Consider the following 22,853-nt stretch of genomic DNA (forward strand, 5'->3'; position numbering starts at 1 on the left):
GCGGTTTGAGGGTTGGTGTTGGAGATGCCCTTACTTCTTTTTTGCATGATAATATATTTCTCATTTAAGGAATAAAGATCAAGTTACAAGGCACATAAACACCGACCATACATGACTGAAAAGATAGGATAGTACTACGCAAAATACTAGCGCATATCCCTCTCCTTCGACACCACCGAAGCGGCCACCAAAGGGAAAGGGGACAAATCACCTCTTCACCCGAGCTCGACGCGGCTCCATCACCGATCTGCAGCTTTACAGACCTCCAAACTAGTTTGTCAGAAGTAAAACAATTGTCGTTGAAAGAATCAGACCATGGCAACATGTCCTCGGACACGACATCGAACTCCAAATCTGACCCCCCCCCCCCCCCCCGCACGATGATGAGTTGGAGGAGGAAACCAGAACCGTTAGCCACCAACCACAAACCCAGCACAAGATGCACCATCTTTTAGCTGTCACATGCGTAAACAACCATCCGCCTGTACTCCTGGACGACAAAACCTCTCTGCTCCATCATGACGTCGGAGAGAACGCCGCAGCAACAGGGACAGAGCAGAAGGAGAGACACACCTGATGGAGCCGTCGCGACCGCCTCGCCGACACCATCCATGAACCCTAACGTCGTCGATCTGAAGGATCGGCACACACACAATACCATCAACTCCGAGACGCTGCCATGAATGGCACCGCCGGTGTGGGAGTGGAGCTAAGGCATATTTATTCGTCCGGTGCCACTCCCATCACCCCAACGGCACACTAGGACCTACAAATCCAAACCCTAATTATATATCAGAGGAACGGGCCCCTCCCTCCTGCCGCCGGAGTAGCAGCCGGAGGGAGATAGGCCAGCGCTGTGGCCGGTTGAGATCGATGGAAGAAGATCGCCTTCCTAGTCGGCCCGTGGCGGCGACTAGGTTATGAAAAAACCGATGCCCTTACTTCTTGGGATGTAATCTTTATGAGCATGAGCCTTTGGCTGGGCCATACGTACCGGTTGGCCTACCTCATATGTAATTCCCTGGCATTTTATATTAAAATATATGACACCAATATCTTACCAAATATGTGGAAGAATTGCTTCACTTCAGAATGACTGAATGAGTGAAACTGACATCTTAAAAAAATAAGTGAAACCGATATCTTCCAAAATATGTGAAACCGATTTCTTACAAAATATGCAAACTAGATTTGTAAGAAAGCGATTTCACTCATTTAAAAAAATTGATTTTACTAATTACAGTAAACCCGGTTTCGCTCAATTCAGAGAAATAATTTCATTCATTTTGAGTGAAATTAGTTTTTTTTGAAATTAGTGAAGTATATTTCATAATTTTGATTGATTTCACATATTCTAGTTTCTGTTTTGTTTCATAAATATCATATTCACACAACAGTTTCACAAACAGAGTGAAGTAAGTGGATTGAAACATTGCAATTTAAATATGTTGAAACGTGTCCATGATTGTTCTTGTTCTATTGATACTGGCGTCGGGAGTTCAAATATATAAAAAGTTTAAGAAACAAAAATATATTTCCCAATATATGAATGATTGAAATGATCAAAGAGAAAATAAAAGGATGAATTTATTGCGTGAGAGAGGGGAGAGGGTGAACATGGCATATCATGTATTTGAGTCAGAAAAAGAAATAGATGGAACCATGCATGCATCTTATCTCTGCACATGATGGGAAACTAGTGAAGAAAAACACCAACACACAAACTCGGGAAAGGAACAAATGCAAACAAAGGTAGTACTGGGACTGGGATACTTTACTCGGTGGCGTTATGTTATTGGCTAATGGGTTGCCGGTAGGTATCGCTATTGCCAGAAATGTATTTGCGTGTGTTAAGAATAGAATAGAATAGAATAGTTTATTGCGTGTGTTGATGGATGAAGTGGCTACATACTCATATGAGTCACTCATTTCAGAAATCTCTATTCAAGTCCCTGAAGGGCTTATACTTCCGAATCCAAAAGAAAATCGCAACAAGTTTTGTGTAAAACTTCATAAGTCACTCTATGACTTGAAATTGTCGGAAATCATATGGTACTACCGACTAAATGAGTTCCTTCTTCAAAAGGATTACTCAAAGAATGATGATTGCTTATGTGTTAATAAGGGAATCCCAAATTTGATTTCCTCATATCACTTAGTGTATATCGATGATTTCATCATCAATGTCTCTAAAGGACCTAAAAATACATAAAATCATCTCAAGACGGAAAATTTGGATTCAACCAAATTTAGCTTAAGCTTACAACTTGAGCATTCTCTCAAGAATACATATCAGTCTACATATATATCCAATACATATACGAGAAGTTCAATGTGGATATATCATACCAATAAAAGACATGTAATATGGTCATACTACCCCTGATAAGGTACAAATCCATTCATACCTAGGGGTGATAATGAAGTGATATCAAGACCTGAAGTTCTATATCTCAATAATGTCAAAGCACTCATATAATTCCAAACTATGGCAGGCCTGACACTATATTTGCTATCTTTGTTCAGAGTGCAACCCCCAAACAAAGGTATATATGGATGATATAAGAAATATTAGCTTATATCTCAAGCTCACAATAATTCTTGGATATTTCCATCAGGAAATACAAGATATGACCATGATATGATATAATGATATTGGCTCTTTCTTTGATCCTAACAATGCCATATCAATGACTGAATTTGCTAGAATAGCCTTCATATGGAAGTCATCTAAATGGGCTTTAATGGCTATTTCTAGTTATCATTCTGACATAATTGCTTTATCTAAAAAACGGTGCAAAATATGCATGGCTTAGCAGAATGATTAACCACACTCAAAATCATGTGGTTAAGATTCATCAGAATCACATAACTTGATTTATCAAGACTCTACCACTTGTGTTACTCAAAAACTATAGGTTATATGAAAAGCAATATCATAAAGTACATTGCTCGAAAATTACTTATCCTCATGAATTATAGAAAGTGAGGAAACAATATGCAAACAACATACTTTGAAAATCCTACAGATTATTCATAACGTCATGATCATATCAATGGAATTTGTATTACACATCTCTAGGTTTGCAGAGTTCAAGGGGAGTAATTTCCCAAATCTATAACCTATTAACAATCTTAAGACTGCATATATTGTACTCTTTTTCCCTTCATGAGTTTTCGCTAATGGTTTCTTATAAAGGTTTTTAACGAGACAATATAAACACAAGTGCCCATACATGTCATACATTTTCTCCTTATATTTTTCCCACTTGGTTTTAAAGGAGTTTTCAATGGCATATCATATCGCACTCTTTTCCCTTATGAGTTTTCTATCAAAGTTTCTCATAATGGTTTTTAATGAGGCAATATCTTATCAAACATCATATGGCATACTTTCTATTTTCCCTATCGGGTTTTTTTAAAGAAAGTACTCAAGACATATTAATTGTTCTCTAAACTCATCGATGAATTTTCTCCTTTCTTCACAGGTTTTTCTCATATGAGTTATCAAGAGACAATAATCATTATATGTTGCATCATTTTCTCCTTATTATTTTACCCACTGGGTTTAAAGGAGTTTTAGCAACATATCTGCACTATTCTCCTCATATTTTTCCCACGGGGTTTTTGGAGGAGACATTCAAGATTATTCAAAGAATTTGTCAAGATGATGGATATACCAAAGAAGAGGCGTTGTACAAGGGGGAGTGTTAAGAATAGAATAGTTGCTTATTAATAAAGCTAATTAGGATTAAGTTAACTGTTAGATAGGTTGCTTGGTTCTCAAGCAACCATGTACTTAATTGGCTCTCAAGGCAACTATGTAATTCCTTGGCTCCCAAGTAACTTTGAGTTTACTTGACTCCCAAGTAACATGTGTACTTCCGCCCGGGTATAAATACCCCGCTTCTATCATCAATAAAGACTAATGGTTCATTCATATATCTGTTTCCATTCGCTCATCTCTCTCAATTCTCTTCACAGCATGGGCGGTGGAGGACGACGTGGTGGAGAAGCTCATACCCGAGTGCTAGCACGGTGGAGCAGCTCCCACTTGGAACGGGGATGCAAAAGAAAAGGAGTTGTTTTTGAGATGACGGGGATGCACAATTGGGGGATACTAGCTTGTCTCCTAGATTTAGATAACGATAGTGGATTACGTTTTTTGGACAGTGCATTACGTGGGCAGGGCTGTTTCTTTTTTTTAAGTATTAGTACAGACATAAGCGCTCATATACATGCGCATACACTCACCCCCTATGAACGCACACACGCACACCCTATCCCTATGAGCACCTCCGATAAACTGAGCCGGCATATCATCTTGAGATTTACTAAGTCACCGTAGGCGCCTCGTCGTCGACGGGAACGTCTCCTCCCACTGAAAGCGCATCGCCGAAAAGCCTAAAATAAATTCAGGAATAATGCGAGCACCAGGATTTGAACCCTGATGGGAAGGGTTGTTTCTCTGCGTGGTTAATGAACTGGTCCATTTGAACGTGAACTGAACTGGAGCAGTCCATGGGCCGCGCGATGCAGAATGCGGATCGACTGAACATGACCAAGAAAACGGAACGAAATCGGTCGGGGCCCCAAGTCATACTGGGAATCCTGGTTCGTGACAAACACGGACCTTGTGGGCAGTCGAGACTTGAGTCCGACCCAACGCAAGGCAATATAAGGCGAGCATACAGAGTTGATATCACCTTAGGTGGGCAATGGGCAATGCACACGGGAGACGCTCTCCTCGATCTACCACTACAAATCATCCCCAAGAGATCAAACCCTCAGCCAAGAACGCGGCTATGGAGACGCTGCAGCCGATCCAGCAAACCCTGGGCGAGATCGCCCTGGGCGAGATCGACAAACAGATCCCCGGCGCCCTCCGCACCGCGTTTGGCCTCGAGAAGTGAGCCTCGCGCTCCTCCGAGGACGCCATCGCCAGCTTCTTCGCGCTATATCTAGAGCCGCCGCATCCTCGGGAGCGCCGCGAGCGCGACGGCGACGAGCCGCGGGCTCTGAGGATGATCTGGGCCTCATGCTACGCGCCGCGCCACAACGAGGACGCACACTTCGGGCACAACGAGGCCGGCATCGTCGGCGTGGCGGACGGCGCGGCGGGTACCGCAACAAAGGCGTGGACGCCGGTGCGTTCTCGCGCAGGCTCATGAAGAGCGCCTTCCTGCAGGTGCTGGCGACCGAGCCCGGCCCGCCCGTCTGCCCGTACACGCTGCTGGAGCAGGCGTACAAGGAAACGGTCGCCTCGGCCGCGGACGGGGGGTCGACGGCGGTCATCCTCTCGCTCGCCGGCACGGCTCTCAAGTGGGCGTTCATCGGCGATAGCGCGTTCTCCGTGTTCTGAGACGGCAGGCTCGAACCGTTCGCAGCGGCAGCAGAGGCGTTTCAACTACCCGTTCCAGCTCAATGCGACCGGCAAAGGGGAGCGCGTGAACAAAGCCGACGTCAGGAAAATGGCGGTGAGACACGGGGACGTCGTGGTGCTCGGGACAGACGGGCTGTTCGACAACATGTTCGACGCAGAGCTGGAGGTGGTCGTCCGGATGGGCATGGCGCTGGGCTTGTCACCCAAGAACATGGCAGACGTCGTCGCGGGCATCGCTTACGAGATGTCGACGAGCAAAACCAAAGACTCGCCGTACAACGCCGACAGCCGGAGGATAATGTAACGCCCTCGATGCGGCTATATCTCCCACGTGTCGAAGCACGACTTAGAGGCATAACCGCATTGAAAGCAACATCGCAAGTAAGGTAATATTCACACAACCCATGTAATACATAAGGGAAAGAGATACATAGTTGGCTTACAATCTCCACTTCACACAATACAAGAATAAAACATTACATCATCCAGATACAATCAAGGTCCGACTACGGAACCAAAATAAAAGAAGACTACCCCAAATGCTACACAGATCCCCGATCGTCCCGACTGGGCTCCACTACTGATCAACTGGAAACGGAACAACACAAAGAACGAGATCTTCATCGAGCTCCTCTGTGAGCTTGGTTGCGTCATCTGCATGGTCCAATGGCACCTGCAAACTGGTTTTGGAAGTATCTGTGAGCCACGGGGACTTAGCAATCTCGCACCCTCGCGGTCAAGACTATTTAAGCTTATGGGTAAGGTAAAGATATGAGGTGGAGCTGCAGCAAGCGACTAGCATATATGGTGGCTAACATACGCAAATGAGAGCGAGAAGAGAAGGCAAGGCACGAGCGAAAAACTATGATCAAGAAGTGATCCTATAACAACCTACATCAAGCATTACTCCAACACCATGTTCACTTCCTGGACTCCGCTGAGAAGAGACCATCACGGTTACACACGCGGTTGATGTATTTTAATTAAGGTCAACTTCAGGTTTTCTACAACCGGACATTAACAAATTCCCATCTACCCATAACCGCGGGCACGACTTTTGAAAGTTCAAATCCCTACAGGGGGTCCCAACTTAGCCCATGACAAGCTCTCACGGTCAACGAAGGAATAGACCTTCTCCCGAGACGTTCCGATCAGGCTCGGTATCTCGGTTCTTCAAGACACTTCGACAGGTTAAAACAATTCCAGCAACACCGCCCGAATGTGCTGACAAATCCCGATAGGAGCTGCACATATCTCGTTCTCAGGGCACACTCAGATGAGACTAGCTACGAGTAAAACCAAACCTCAAGTTGCCCCGAGGTGGCCCCGCAGGCAGCTCAGTTCGGACCAACACTCAGAGGAGCACTGGCCCGGGGGCGTTAAAATAAAGATGACCCTTGGGCTGGCCGACACAAGGGAAAGAAAAGGCTAGGTGGCGAATGGTAAATCCAATGTTGGGCATTGCTGGAGAAGTTTTATTCAAGGCGAACTGTCAAGGGGTTCCCATTATCACCCAACCATGTAAGGAACGAAAAATCCGGGAACATAACACCGATATGACGGAAACTAGGGCAGCAAGAGTGGAACAAAACACCAGGCATAAGGCCGAGCCTTCCACCCTTTACCAAGTATATAGATGCATTAAATTAAATAAGAGATATTGTGATATCCAACAAGTAAACATGTTCTAACAAGGAACAACATCTCCATGTTCCAACAAGGAACAAACTTCAATCTTCACCTGCAACTAACAACGCTATAAGAGGGGCTGAGCAAAGCGATAACATAGCCAAACAACGGTTTGCTAGGACAAGGTGGGTTAGAGGCTTGGTTCAACAATATGGGTGGCATGATAAGCAAGTGGTAGGTATCGCAGCATAGGCATAGCAAAAGAGCGAGCAACTAGCAAGCAAAGATAGAAGTGATTTCGAGGGTATGGTCAACTTGCCTGAAATCCCGCAAGGAAGAAGAATGAGTCCATGAAGAAGATAAACGGACGTAGACGAACGGGTCCTCACAAACGCGACGTTATCGGAACCAACCCGAGGAAGCAAACACCGGAAAGAAGCACACAACATAGTAAACAACCAACACAAGAACATGGTATGACATGCGGGATGCGGTATGCGATGCATATGCATGATTTGACAAGAGATGAATGAACCTGGCCTCAATTTGGAAATCCAAGTGTGTCACTGGAAAGATGAGATGAAATCGCTTGAAAACGATATAAAGAACGCCGGAATCGGAGTTACGGTTTGGGAATGGCAAGCAATTCAAATATGGCACCGGTCTGCGATTTACAACAAGTAGCCAACTAAATGTAACGAGATGAACATGCTACAGCATCCAAACATGGCAACAAAATACATGGCAGGAATCCATTCATGATGCGTAACAAAAGACTAGCACTGAGTTACGGCCAATTCATCCACTAATAGGTTCAAACAAGCATGGCAAAAATGCATTTGGTAAACAGATTTCAGACTTAGTGAAATTAACACAAGCCTGGAATATCAGATCATATAGCACTCTTCGGAGCATGAAAACTATATGCTACATGGCCTGAACATGTCAAAGTAAAGCATGGCATGGAGCTACTCAAAGAGCTTAACAAAAGTCCCTTAGTGACCTTGAGCCAAAAGGGATCAGAAAATACATTTGCAAGCATGTGAACATGGCAAAAACATAATCAGTTCTCAGACTTTGTGAAAACTGGGACATGCAAAACAGATATCAAGTAGGCATGTTTACGAGCTCGATGCACTCACTACAGAGCATGTCATGATAATCTAAGCATACACCCATCAAGAATACACATTATACAAGCTACACATGGCAAGAACAACAACATGGCATGCACGGATCAACTACAACATCATCGGCAAAATCGCTAACAAGTAGACAATCTGCCCAGATTCGCGAAATAGCAAAAGTAGAGCTCGATTGACTCAAGCTAGGGTGCCCATAATTGCAAACAAAGACATGGATGGATAGAGCACTACAAGATTAACAAATCATCCTTACTGATCATCCTCAAAAGAGGCACGGATCACCTAAGAAACAACATGAACATATGGCATCATGAGATAAACAGAACAAGGACTTAGTGGAAATGCTAAGTCCCTGAAATCAGCATTACCAAGTGCACCACTTCGCAAGCTTGTGCTAGTCACCACACACATCACAAAAATACATGGATTGCACCACTGGAAAGATGGCAAAACCTATAACAAAACATATGTAGAGCTCATGGCCATATCATGCACACAATAATCATGGCAAAATGACAAATATCTAAATGGAGCAGCAGATCTGACAATTAACTCAACTAGCACTCTTCTAACAGCATTTCGGGCATCAAGATGAACTCAAATGAAAATGATGCAATGAGATGAAATGATGTGCTCTCTGAGGCGAACATTTTGATATGCTATATGCATGAATCGGAGCTACGGATGCAGAGATACGACATGATGAATATTGCAAAAAAATAGGGTTAGGGAGGCAAAAGTCAACCGCGTTTTTTGGATCTAGATCCAGATCCGGGCTGCGCGGAAAACGAGGTTCGCCGGGGACAAAGAACGTGGCGGCCGGAGTGGAGGGGCTCGCCGGGGTGCGCCGGCGACGGAGAGGAGGACGGCGACGTCGGGCGCGGTGGTCGGTGGCGGCGCCGGAAGCGGATGGCGGCGGCGGGCGGCGAGGTGCGAGGCGGTGGCGCAGGCGGCCGGCGCGGGCGGCGCGGTGGCCGGCGCGGGCGGCCAAGGCGGCGGAGCTCGGCTGGCGAGGGAGATGCGGGAGCGGGTGCGGCTCTCCGCGGGCGGCGGCGGCGGTTGGGCCCCGCGGGCTCGCCCCGGGCCTGGGCGGGCCGCGCGGCTGGGAGGCGCGGGGAGGCCAGGGCGGTGCCAAGTGGCGTGGCCTGGTTGGAGCAGAGGGGCGGCACGGTGACGTGGCGTTCTCTGATTCGCCGGGGTGGCCCGTCCGGCGGACATGTCCGGCGCGGAATGGACGTGTCCGGCAGCGCGAGGAGGGAGATGGCTAGGGTTCATCCGCGAAATGATCCGAAATTTCGGGGAGGGGCACATATTTATAGGTAGAGGGAGCTAGGAGAGTCCAAATGAGGTGCGCTTTTCGGTCACGCGATCGTGATCGAACGACCGAGATGGTGGAGGAGGTTTAGGTGGGTTTTGGGCCAAATTGGAAGGGTGTTGGGCTGCAAAACACACGAGGCCTTTTCGGTCCCTCGGTTAACCGTTGGAGTATCAAACGAAGTCCAAATGGTACGAAACTTGATAGGCGGTCTACCGGTAGTAAACCAAGGCCGTTTGGCAAGTCTCGGTCCAATCCAGAAATGTTTAATCACCACACACGAAAGAAAGGTAGAAATGACCACCGGAGGAGAACGAAGCGCCGAAATGCAAAACGGACAACGGGGAAAATGCTCGGATGCATGAGACGAACATGTATGCAAGTGAAATGCACATGATGACATGATATGAAAATGCATGACATGCAAGCAATGACAAGGCAACAACAGTGAATAACTGCACGACACCTGGCACATCGGTCTCGGGGCGTTATAACACTCCACCACTACGAGAGGATCTCGTCCCGAGATCTAGAATGGCACCGGAGGGAAAACAGAAAAGGAAGAGAAACAGTAAAACTAAGTTGCTTCTTTGACAAATGAGTGAAACCAAAGAACCTTGAAAAGAGTAAACCATTTCGAGAAAAGAATACAACGGAGATAAATAAAGTTGAAAGCACTCCGTTAGCAAAGAGGAACAAGGAAGAACAACTTTGGGCAGCACTCCGGTAGAGAAAGGATGCAAGGCTTGATAAGGCAAAAAGAACTTGAGCAAAAAGGAGAGAACACTCTGGTTAAAAGGATAAGCATGATAAGGACAAGAAGAAGGTTTGAAGAGAGTAGCAACACAATGCCTCTGGAACAAAATTAAGAATGGAATGGAATGAACGAAGGGAAACAAGATCTTGAGGGAGCACACTTACGACAAATGCTATAACGGAGTTGTTGGAAAACCAACAATGAAAAGAATAATCTTGATACGGTCTTATGGAATACATCTCAAATTATGAGGTGACAGCCTGCCACTCACGGAAAAAGAATTGGATTGGAATGAACAAGGAGACGAGAAAGTATTTCACCGGGAGGATAAAGAAGAACTTGGGTCCTTTATAAGCACCATGGATAGCAACAATCCTCAAGGAGGGCTTTTGGTGAAATATAACCCAAGATAAATCCAACGAAGAGGTTGATGGATTTAAAATATCTCATACTTGATAACTTGTGAATCATGAAAACATGAACTCAAATTATCAAGAATGACATAATACCACCTCCAATGATACGGAAGAAAGAATTGTACTCCGAATTGCAAGATGAAGAAAACTTGAGCTTCTTAGAATAAATTAAATCATAGATGAACCATCATGTAGAACCTCCGTGAAGAAACTCCGGTAACAAAAGGACAACAAGAAGAAAAAGGAAGTTGAAAACACGAGGTGAAACCTTGTAATGCTTAGATGAAGCTTTGGAATGGTATAATTGAAATAACTTTGAACTCCGAAAAAGAAAAATGGACAACTTGAATCGAGAATTTGATGAACCTCCGAAATAAGGAATTAATCACTTGGATGAACAAAAATAAGAATTACGTTATGCGTAGCCTCCACCAATTAAATTGATGACAATCAACGGATTTGGCATACTACTTATTATCGAAGAAAAGATTAAGATAGATGTCGCGCCAACTTGGGAAGGTATTGAATGAACCACCGAAAGGGTTGAAACAACGAATAAATTTATATGATAAAGAAGGAAGAGAAAACTTGGTAAGATTGAAGAACGCGAGCTGAAAGCTAGAATGAATAAACCTGAAATGATGGCCTTCGGAGAATCAAACTGAAAATACTCTGAATTACTCCGGATGGGTGAAAAGAAATTCTCACAATCGAAAACAATTATGAGAGGATGGCAGAGAATGGGGCAAGATTTAAAAGAAACTCTTCTTCGGACTTCAAAATCTAAGAATGACGATGAGAAACACCACCAAATTGTTGAGATACTCCGGGATGAAAAATGGAAGGTTGATCCAACAATGAAAAGAATTATAAGATCTTGGAGAAATGCATTTGACTGATGATAACTCATTGTTACGTCAAACTTTCACAAGAATTTGAGAGTAACGCCGGGAAAATAGAAGAGTCAGGTAAGATCCTGGCAAAAGACCTGTGGGTTAGGGCCCACTCAAAAGAAACACCGTTGAAATGATTACTTGAAAAGAGAGATTGCATCGGTTGAATTAAAAGGCTTGAATGAGATAACAACCTCGAGATAGGTTGAACAGATCTTGAATGACAAGACGAGCCTTCTGAGATATCTTCAGCACTCCCGAACAAATGAATAGCGAGAAGTGAATTATTATGAGGTGCACCGGTATGGGAAGGTATTTGAAATGAGGAAAAAGGGATGTCAGATCAACAAAGCTTGACTTGAAACCACCGGAGAAGGAAAAGAACGAAGAATGATGAGCTTGAAGCTCCATTATAATCTTCATGAGAAACACCGGATAAGAACATTGAAGGAAAAGAATGGAGAGGCTTCACATCAATTATATGGATACTCGATTAAGAAATCTGAGTCCTTGAAGAAAAAGGGTGGGTGGGTGGGAAAAACAAAGGCAACTTGGAGACGGATGAAACAAACACCGTTGAGAAGAAGTGATAATTGATCTTGCGAATGTTAAAATGATCGGATCCACTTGAAGGGAGACACACCGGTTGGAAAGAATTGACATGACAATCTCAATTATCATGAAGGATTGGTATTCACATAGAAATATGGGAAACACCGCTTAGGAGAAGGTATGGAATCAACACTTGACATTGAAGCAACTCAAATACCACAAGTCAAAACAAAACAAGGATTGGCTTGCAGAATAAGCCGGAACAAATATATGATAGAGATTTCGTCCGAAGTTTTCGTGGTGGGGCCTACACGGGCTCGATCGTACAGCACCATCATGTACAAGGCAGTGCACATGACATACGTAGCGTCCCCAAGTCGACATAGCCAAGGATTCTTTAAGACACTACGAGACCACTGTAAAACCGACCGTGAATAGGCGGACCACTAGACGTCGAACCCCAATTTCATATCATACATCTGTCGGAAAAATATCCTAAGAGCTACTTGAATTCCCACTTATAAACTCCCGAACCTTTCCGGTTATGCAATCAGGTGTTGGGGATACAGGGGAAGCATAATATCTCACCCAAATCTAGCAAATCCTACATCCAGCTGTATCCATCCTTCAACACATAACCGAGAAAAACATCAGAAACCATCTACCTCAACCTTCGAAAAGCATCCGTTATACAAGTTATGGCAATACTCCCGAACTCCCGCCCCAGTACTGGGTGGCGTCAAGGTTATCTCACCAACGAACTGCATAAAAGAGATTTTCGATGTCGGCGTACTAAACTCAGGTATTCCAGAACTGCAACGATAAAATTATGACGACAACACCTTGGAGCTCAACTCCCTGGGACACTACCACAAAACCCCTGACAGGAGGTACCAAGACAATGTTCTCATCATAAAACCATCGGAACGATTCCAAGATACCCGCGTGATCCTAAAAAAAATTAGTGAAATTTGAGAAGAGAAGAGTCAAAACTCTACGTCAGGAAGCCTTACATGAGCAATGAGGAGACTGGGAAGTAAAAAGAATTCCTAAACTCTTCGATATATAATTCCTAAATGACTCAAAACATTTTTCTAGGCTCAACTCGTCCGCTAATAACGATCAAGCAATGGGGCTCCTAAGGTCGGGATGGCTCTGATTACTAACTTGTAACGCCCTCGATGCGGCTATATCTCCTACGTGTCGAAGCACGACTTAGAGGCATAACCGCATTGAAAGCAATGTCACAAGTGAGGTAATCTTCACACAACCCATGTAATACATAAGGGAAAGAGATACATAGTTGGCTTACAATCGCCACTTCACACAATACAAGAATAAAACATTACATCATCCAGATACAATCAAGGTTCTACTACGGAACCAAAATAAAAGAAGACTACCCCAAATGCTACACAGATCCCTGATCGTCCCGACTGGGCTCCACTACTGATCAACTGGAAACGGAACAACACAAAGAACGAGATCTTCATCGAGCTCCTCTGTGATCTTGGTTGCGTCATCTGCATGGTCCAACGGCACCTGCAAACTGGTTTTGGAAGTATCTGTGAGCCACGGGGACTCAGCAATCTCGCACCCTCGTGATCAAGACTATTTAAGCTTATGGGTAAGGTAAAGATATGAGGTGGAGCTGCAGCAAGCGACTAGCATATATGGTGGCTAACATACGCAAATGAGAGCGAGAAGAGAAGGCAAGGCACAGCGAAAAACTATGATCAAGAAGTGATCCTATAACAACCTACGTCAAGCATTAATCCAACACCGTGTTCACTTCCCGGACTCCGCCGGGAAGAGACCATCATGGTTACACACGCGGTTGATGTATTTTAATTAAGGTCAACTTCAGGTTTTCTACAACCGGACATTAACAAATTCCCATCTGCCCATAACCACGGGCACGGCTTTTGAAAGTTCAAATCCCTGCAGGGGGTCCCAACTTAGCCCTTGACAAGCTCTCACGGTCAACGAAGGAATAGACCTTCTCCCGAGACGTTCCGATCAGGCTCGGTATCTCGGTTCTTCAAGACACTTCGACAGGTTAAAACAATTCCAGCAACACCGCCCGAATGTGCCGACAAATCCCGATATGAGCCGCACATATCTCGTTCTCAGGGCACACTCAGATGAGACTAGCTACGAGTAAAACCAAACCTCAAGTTGCCCCGAGGTGGCCTCGCAGGCAGCTGAGTTCGGACCAACACTTAGAGGAGCATTGGCCCGGGGGGGGGGGTTAAAATAAAGATGACCCTTGGGCTGGCTGACCCAAGGGAAAGAAAAGGCTAGGTGGCGAATGGTAAAACCAATGTTGGGCATTTCTGGAGAAGTTTTATTCAAGGCGAACTGTCAAGGGGATCCCATTATCACCCAACTGTGTAAGGAACGCAAAATTCGGGAACATAACACCGATACGACGGAAACTAGGGCGTCAAGAGTGGAACAAAACACCAGGCATAAGGCCGAGCCTTCCACCCTTTACCAAGTATATAGATGCATTAAATTAAATAAGAGATATTGTGATATCCCAACAAGTAAACATATTCTAACAAGGAACAACATCTCCATGTTCCAACAAGGAACAAACTTCAATCTTCACCTGCAACTAACAACGCTATAAGAGGGGCTGAGCAAAGCGATAACATAGCCAAACAACGGTTTGCTAGGACAAGGTGGGTTAGAGGCTTGGTTCAACAATATGGGTGGCATGATAAGCAAGTGGTAGGTATCGCAGCATAGGCATAGCAAAAGAGCAAGCAACTAGCAAGCAAAGATAGAAGTGATATCGAGGGTATGGTCATCTTGCCTGAAATCCCGCAAGGAAGAAGAACGAGTCCATGAAGAAGATAAACGGACATAGACGAATGGGTCCTCTCAAACGCGACTTTACCGTAACCAACCCGAGGAAGCAAACACCGGAAAGAAGCACACAACATAGTAAACAACCAACACAAGAACATGGTATGACATACGGGATGCGGTATGCGATGCATATGCATGATTTGACAAGAGATGAATGAACTGGCCTCAACTTGGAAATCCAAGTGTGCCACTGGAAAGATGAGATGAAATCGCTTGGAAACGATATAAAGAATGCCGGAATCGGAGTTACGGTTTGGGAATGGCAAGCAATTCAAATATGGCACCGGTCTGCGATTTACAACAAGTAGCCAACTAAATGCAATGAGATGAACATGCTACAGCATCCAAACATGGCAACAAAATACATGGCAAGAATCCATTCATGATGCTTAACAAAAGACTAGCACTGAGCTACGGCCAATTCATCCACTAACAGGTTCAAACAAGCATGTCAAAAATGCATTTGGTAAACAGATTTCAGACTTAGTGAAATTAACACAACCCTGGAATATCAGATCAGATAGCACTCTTCGGAGCATGAAAACTATATGCTACAGGGCTTGAACATGTCAAAGTAAAGCATGTCATGGAGCTACTCAAAGAGCTTAACAAAAGTCCCTTAGTGACCTTGAGCCAAAAGGGATCAGAAAATACATTTGCAAGCATGTGAACATGGCAAAAACATAATCAGTTCTCAGACTTAGTGAAAACTGGGACATGCAAAACAGATATCAAGTAGCCATGTTTACGAGCTCGACGCACTCACTACAGAGCATGTCATGACAATCTAAGCATACACCCATCAAGAATACACATTATACAAGTTAGACATGGCAAGAACAACAACATGGCATGCATGGATCAACTACAACATCATCGGCAAAATCGCTAACAAGTAGACAATCTGCCCAGATTCACGAAATAGCAAAAGTAGAGCTCGATTGACTCAAGCTAGGGTGCTCCATAATTGCAAACAAAGACATGGATGGATAGAGCAGTACAAGATTAACAAATCATCCTTACTGATCATCCTCAAAAGAGGCACGGATCACCTAAGAAACAACATGAACATGTGGCATCATGAGATAAACAGATCAAGGACTTAGTGGAAATTCTAAGTCCCTGAAATCAGCATTACCAAGTGCACCACTTCGCAAGCTTGTGCTAGTCACCACACACATCACAAAAATACATGGATGGCACCACTGGAAAGATGGAAAAACCTATAACAAAACATATGTAGAGCTCATGGGCATATCATGCACACAATAATCATGGCAAAATGACAAATATCTAAATGGAGCAGCAGATCTGGCAATTAACTCAACTAGCACTCTTCTAACAGCATTTCGGGCATCAAGATGAACTCAAATGAAAATGATGCAGTGAGATGAAATGATGTGCTCTCTGAGTCGAACATTTTGATATGCTATATGCATGAATCGGAGCTGCGGATGTAGAGATACGACATGATAAATATTGCAAAAAAATAGGGTTAGGGAGGCAAAAGTTAACCGCGTTTTTGGATCTAGATCCAGATCCGGGCTGCGTGGAAAACGAGGTTCGCTGGGGACGAAGAACGCGGCGACCGGAGTGGAGGGGCTCGCTGGGGTGCACCGGCGACGGAGAGGAGGACGGCAGCATCGGGCGCGGTGGTCGGTGGCGGCGCCGGAAGCGGATGGCGGCGGCGGGCGGCGAGGTGCGAGGCGGCGGCGCAGGAGGCCGGCGCGGGCGGCGCAGTGGCCGGTGCGCTTGGCCGAGGCGGCGGAGCTCGGCCGGCGAGGGAGACACGGGAGCGGGCGCGGCTCTCCGTGGGCGGCGGCGGCGGTTGGGCCCCGCGGGCTCGCCCCGGGCCTGGGCGGGCCGCGCGGCTGGGAGGCGCGGGGAGGCCAGGGCGGTGCCAAGTGGCATGGCCTGGTTGGAGGAGAGGGGCGGCGCGGCGACGTGGCGCGCTCTGATTCGCCGGGGTGACACGTCCGGCGGACATGTCCGACGCGGAATGGACGTGTCCGGTGGCGCGAGGAGGGAGATGGCTAGGGTTCATCCGTGAAATGATCCGAAATTTCGGGGAGGGGCACATATTTATAGGTAGAGGGAGCTAGGAGAGTCCAAATGAGGCGCGGTTTTTGGCCACGCGATAGTGATCGAATGACCGAGATGATGGAGGAGGTTTAGGTGGGTTTTGGGCCAAATTGGAAAGGTGTTGGGCTGCAACACACACGCGGCCTTTTCGGTCCCTCGGTTAACCATTGGAGTATCAAACGAAGTCCAAATGGTACGAAACTTGACAGGCAGTCTACCGGTAGTAAACCAAGGCCGCTTGGCAAGTCTCGGTCCAATCCGGAAATGTTTAATCACCACACACGAAAGAAAGGTAGAAATGACCACTGGAGGAGAACGAAGCGCTAGAATGCAAAACGGACAATGGGGAAAATGCTTGGATGCATGAGACGAACATGTATGCAAATGAAATGCACATGATGACATGATATGCAAATGCATGACACGCAAGAAATGACAAGGCAACAACAGCGAATAACTGCACGACACCTGGCACATCGGTCTCGGGGCGTTACAGCTGAAAAGAGACCACCGCCGTGGTGGGAAGCCATACGATATCACTGTCGTCGTCGCGTTCATTGTCTCTCTGTACTCTTGATCCACATTTTTTTCTACTTCTTCCATGCGTTGTGAGTCTTGGGGACAAGAACTGTCATCCATGGACATGTAAAGGAGTTTCCAACTAGAAATCAGGTCTTTGGGAAAACGAAACATGTGTGTACGTTCCTCCTCAATCGATCATAGAGGGCTTGGAATCTATGACCTGTAGCGATTCAGTAGAGCTCCTCGAGTCAGGTGGCTATTGCCTTCTTTGGAACTATCATCCATGGCCATGGATTTGGACTGAAACGCCATGGATGCGTTTGATAGGCTCCATCCCCCAACAAGCCTACCTGAGAATCTGGCGGCCGGTGCAGAATATGAAATTATGAAATCTTATATTCGAAATTGATATATTACTTCACTAATCTCAAAAAACTAATTTCACCCAAAATGAATGAAAACAGTTTTTTGAACTGAGTGAAATCGGATTTTCCGAATTGAGTGAAACCGGGTTTACTGTAATTAGTGAAATCACTTTTTTACAAATCTTGTTTGCATATTTTGTAAGAAATCGGTCTCACATATTTTGGATATGGGGTTCCGGCAAACCCTTAAAATTCGAACACTGTGGTGCGCGCGAAGTCTTTTCCTTCCACCGATCTACGCCCTAACTCGCTAAAATCTCGTGGACGAACTCGACGAACTCGCAACGCGGAAAGACACAAGATTTATACTGGTTAGGGCCACCGTTGTGGTGTAATACCCTACTCCAGTGTGGTGGTGGATTGCCTCTTGGGCTGATGATGAACAGTACAATGGGAAGAACAGCATCCTGGGGTTGAGGTGTTCTTGTTCTTGGCTAACTTGTGTGGTTGAGAGTGATCCAAGATCTCCTCGTCCCCTGCCTATGGTGGTGGCTAGTTATACTTATAGAGGCCCTGATCCTCTTCCTAAATCTTGAGCGGGAAGGGAGCCAACAATGGCGGGCCAATTTGAAGGGGGACAGCTAGTACAAGCTATCCTGACAAAAGTGGTCTTCGCCTGCCAAAGGCTCTGGTGGTGACGCCGTCTTGGGCTCCATGATGACCTCCGTCTTACCGTCCTTCTGGTCTCGGTCTTGTTGCACCAAAATGGCAACCTTTGCTTGATGCCTCGATACTCCTCGCCTGTGCTGGTTTCCTTAGCACCAAAGAAGAAATAAGGACGTTGTGCGCGCTAACGCCCGCCTGGTGTCGATTGTCATGGCTCACGTCACGAGAGCCTCTTGAGGTTCGCCTCGCCTTGATATCTTCGCTCCTCGTGAGCCTGCCTGACTAGGCCACTTCAGAGGAGGTCTTGTGTCGTCCGCCTCGCAAGGCTTGGCCCCTCGCGAGGGTCTTGAATGCATTGTTTGTTGGGGAACGTAGTAATTTCAAAAAAAATCCTACGCACACTCAAGATCATGGTGATGCATAGCAACGAGAGGGGAGAGTATGTCCACATACCCTCGTAGACCGAAAACGGAAGCGTTAGCACAACGCGGTTGATGTAGTCGTACGTCTTCACTATCCGACCGATCAAGTACTGAACGCACGGCACCTCCGAGTTCTGCACACATTCAACTCGATGACGTCCTCGAACTCCGATCCAGCCGAGTGTTGAGGGAGAGTTTCGTTAGCACGACGGCGTGGTGATGATGATGATGTTCTACCGACGCAGGGCTTCACCTAAGCACCGCTACAATATGATCGAGGTGGATTATGGTGAAGGGGAGCACCGCACACGGCTAAGAGATCAAGAGATCAATTGTTGTGTCTTTGGGGTGCCCCCTGCCCCCGTATATAAAGGAGTGGAGGAGGGGGGGCCTGCCCTCTCTATGGCGCGCCCTAGGGGAGTCCTACTCCCACCGGGAGTAGGATTCCCCCTTTCCTAGTAGAACTAGGAGCCCTTCCAAGTAGTAGGAGTAGGAGGGAAGGAAAGGCAAGGGAAAAGGAGAAGGAAGGAAGGGGGCGCCCCCCTCCCTAGTCCAATTCGGACCAGCCCATGGGGAGGGGTGTGGCCACCCTTTGAGGCCTTTCTCTCCTTTCCCGTATGGCCCATTAAGGCCCAATACGAATTCCCGTAACTCCCCGGTACTCCCGAAAATACCCGAATCACTCGGAACCTTTCTGATGTTTGAATATAGTCGTCCAATATATCGATCTTTACGTCTCAACCATTTCGAGACTCCTCGTCATGTCCCCGATCTCATCCGGGACTCCGAACTCCTTCGGTACATCAAAACACATAAACTCATAATATAACCGTCATCGAACTTTAAGCGTGCGGACCCTACGGGTTCGAGAACTATGTAGACATGACCGAGACACGTCTCCGGTCAATAACCAATAGCGGAACCTAGATGCTCATATTGGCTCCCACATATTCTACGAAGATCTTTATCCGTTAGACCACATAACTACATACGTTGTTCCCTTTGTCATCGGTATGTTACTTGCCCGAGATTCGATCGTCGGTATCTCAATACCTAGTTCAATCTCGTTACCGGCAAGTCTCTTTACTCGTTCCGTAATACATCATCCCACAACCAACTCATTAGTTACAATGCTTGCAAGGCTTATAGTGATGTGCATTACCGAGTGGTCCCAGAGATACCTCTCCGACAATCGGAGTGACAAATCCTAATCTCGAAATACGCCAACCCAACAAGTACCTTCGGAGACACCTGTAGAGCACCTTTATAATCACCCAGTTACGTTGTGACGTTTGGTGGCACACAAAGTGTTCCTCCGGTAAACGGGAGTTGCATAATCTCATAGTCATAGGAACATGTATAAGTCATGAAGAAAGCAATAGCAACAAACTAAACGATCAAGTGCTAAGCTAACGGAATGGGTCAAGTCAATCACATCATTCTCCTAATGATGTGATCCCGTTAATCAAATGACAACTCATGTCTATGGTTAGGAAACATAACCATCTTTGATTAACGAGCTAGTCAAGTAGAGGCATACTAGTGACACTCTGTTTGTCATGTATTATGTTTCCGGTTAATACAATTCTAGCATGAATAATAAACATTTATCATGATATAAGGAAATAAATAATAACTTTGTTATTGCCTCTAGGGCATATTTCCTTCAGTCTCCCACTTGCACTAGAGTCAATAATCTAGTTCACATCGCCATGTGATTTAATACCAATAGTTCGCACCACCATGTGAACACCCATAGTTCACATAGACATGTGACCAACACCCAAAGGGTTTACTATAGTCAATAATCTAGTTCACATCGCTATGTGATTAACACCCAAAGAGTACTAAGGTGTGATCATGCTTTGCTTGTGAGAGAATTTTAGTCAACGGGTCTGCCACATTCATATCTGTAAGTATTTTGCAAATTTCTATGTCAACAATGCTCTGCATGGAGATACTCTAGCTAATTGCTCCCACTTTCAATATGTATCCAGATTGAGATTTAGAGTCATCTGGATCAGTGTCAAAATTCGCATCGACGTAACCCTTTAGGACGATCCTTTTTGTCACCTCCATAATCAAGAAACATATCCTTATTCCACTAAGGATAATTTTGACCGCTGTCTAGTGATCTACTCCTAGATCACTATTGTACTCCCTTGCCAAAATCAGTGTAGGGTATACAATAGATCTGGTACACAGCATGGCATATTTTATAGAACCTATGGCCAAGGCATAGGGAATGACTTCCATTCTCTTTCTATCTTCTGCCGTGGTCGGGCTTTGAGTCTTACTCAGTTTCACACCTTGTAACACAGGCAAGTACTCTTTATTTGACTGTTCCATTTTGAACTACTTCAAAATCTTGTCAAGGTATGTACTCATTGAAAAAAACTTATCAAGCGTCTTGATCTATCTCTATAGATCTTGATGCTCAATATGTAAGCAGCTTCACCGAGGTCTTTCTTTGAAAAAGAAAACTTCTTTCAAACACTCCTTTATGCTTTCCAGAAAATTCTACATCATTTTAGATCAACAATATGTCATTCACATATACTTATCAGAAATGTGGTAGTGCTCCCACTCACTTTCTTGTAAATACAGGCTTCACCGCAAGTCTGTATCAAACTATATGCTTTGATCAACTTATCAAAGCGTATATTCCAACTCCGAGATGCTTGCACCAATCCATAGATGGATCGCTAGAGCTTGCATATTTTGTTAGCACCTTTAGGATTGACAAAACCTTCTGGTTGCATCATATACAACTCTTCTTTAATAAATCCATTAAGGAATCCCGTTTTGTTTATCCATTTGCCAGATTTCATAAAATGTGGCAATTGCTAACATGATTCGGACAGACTTAAGCATAGATACGAGTGAGAAAATCTCATCGTAGTCAACACCTTGAACTTTGTCAAAAACCTTTTTCAACAAGTCTAGCTTTGTATATAGTAACACTACTATCAGCGTCTGTCTTCCTCTTAATGATCCATTTTTTTATGTCTTGCCGATCATCGGGCAAGTCAATCAAAGTCCACACTTTGTTCTCATATATGGATCTCATCTCAGATTTCATGGCCTCAAGCCATTTCACGGAATCTGGGCTCATCATCGCTTCCTCATAGTTCGTAGGTTCGTCATGGTCAAGTAACATGACCTCCATAATAGGATTACCGTACCACTCTGGTGCGGATCTCACTCTGGTTTACTTATGAGGTTCGGTGGTAACTTGATCTGAAGTTACATGATCATCATCATTAGCTTCCTCACTAATTTGTGTAGTAGTCACAGGAACAGATTTCTGTGATGAACTACTTTCCAATAAGGGAGCAGGTACAGTTACCTCATCAAGTTCTACTTTCCTCCCACTCACTTCTTTCGAGATAAACTCCTTCTCTAGAAAGGATCCATTCTCAGCAACGAATATCTTGCCTTCGGATCTATGATAGAAGGTGTACTCAACATTTTCTTTTGGGTATCCTATGAAGACGCACTTCTCCGATTTGGGTTTGAGCTTATCAGGTTGAAACTTTTTCACATAAGCATTGCGACCTCAAAATTTAAGAAACGACAGCTTAGGTTTATTGCCAAACCATAGTTCATACGGTGTCGTCTCAACGTATTTAGATGGTGCCCTATTTAATTTGAATGTAGCTGTCTCTAATGCGTAACCCCAAAACGATAGTGGTAAATTGGTAAGAGACATCATAGATCGCACCATATCTAATAAAGCACGATTACGACGTTCGCACACACCATTACACCGTGGTGTTCCAGGTGGCGTGAGTAGTGAAACTATTTCACATTGTTTTAAATGAAGGCC

The 22,853-nt window shown here is 45.1% G+C and overlaps 1 pseudogene; it reads left to right on the forward strand.

Moving 5' to 3' along the window:
* Window positions 1–5,024: 5,024 nt before the first annotated feature.
* On the forward strand, window positions 5,025–5,687 carry LOC123129622 (putative protein phosphatase 2C 23; annotated as a pseudogene).
* Window positions 5,688–22,853: the final 17,166 nt, after the last annotated feature.

This window comes from Triticum aestivum, chromosome 6A (assembly GCF_018294505.1).
Source record: "Triticum aestivum cultivar Chinese Spring chromosome 6A, IWGSC CS RefSeq v2.1, whole genome shotgun sequence".
NCBI classification, from domain to species: Eukaryota; Viridiplantae; Streptophyta; class Magnoliopsida; order Poales; family Poaceae; genus Triticum; species Triticum aestivum.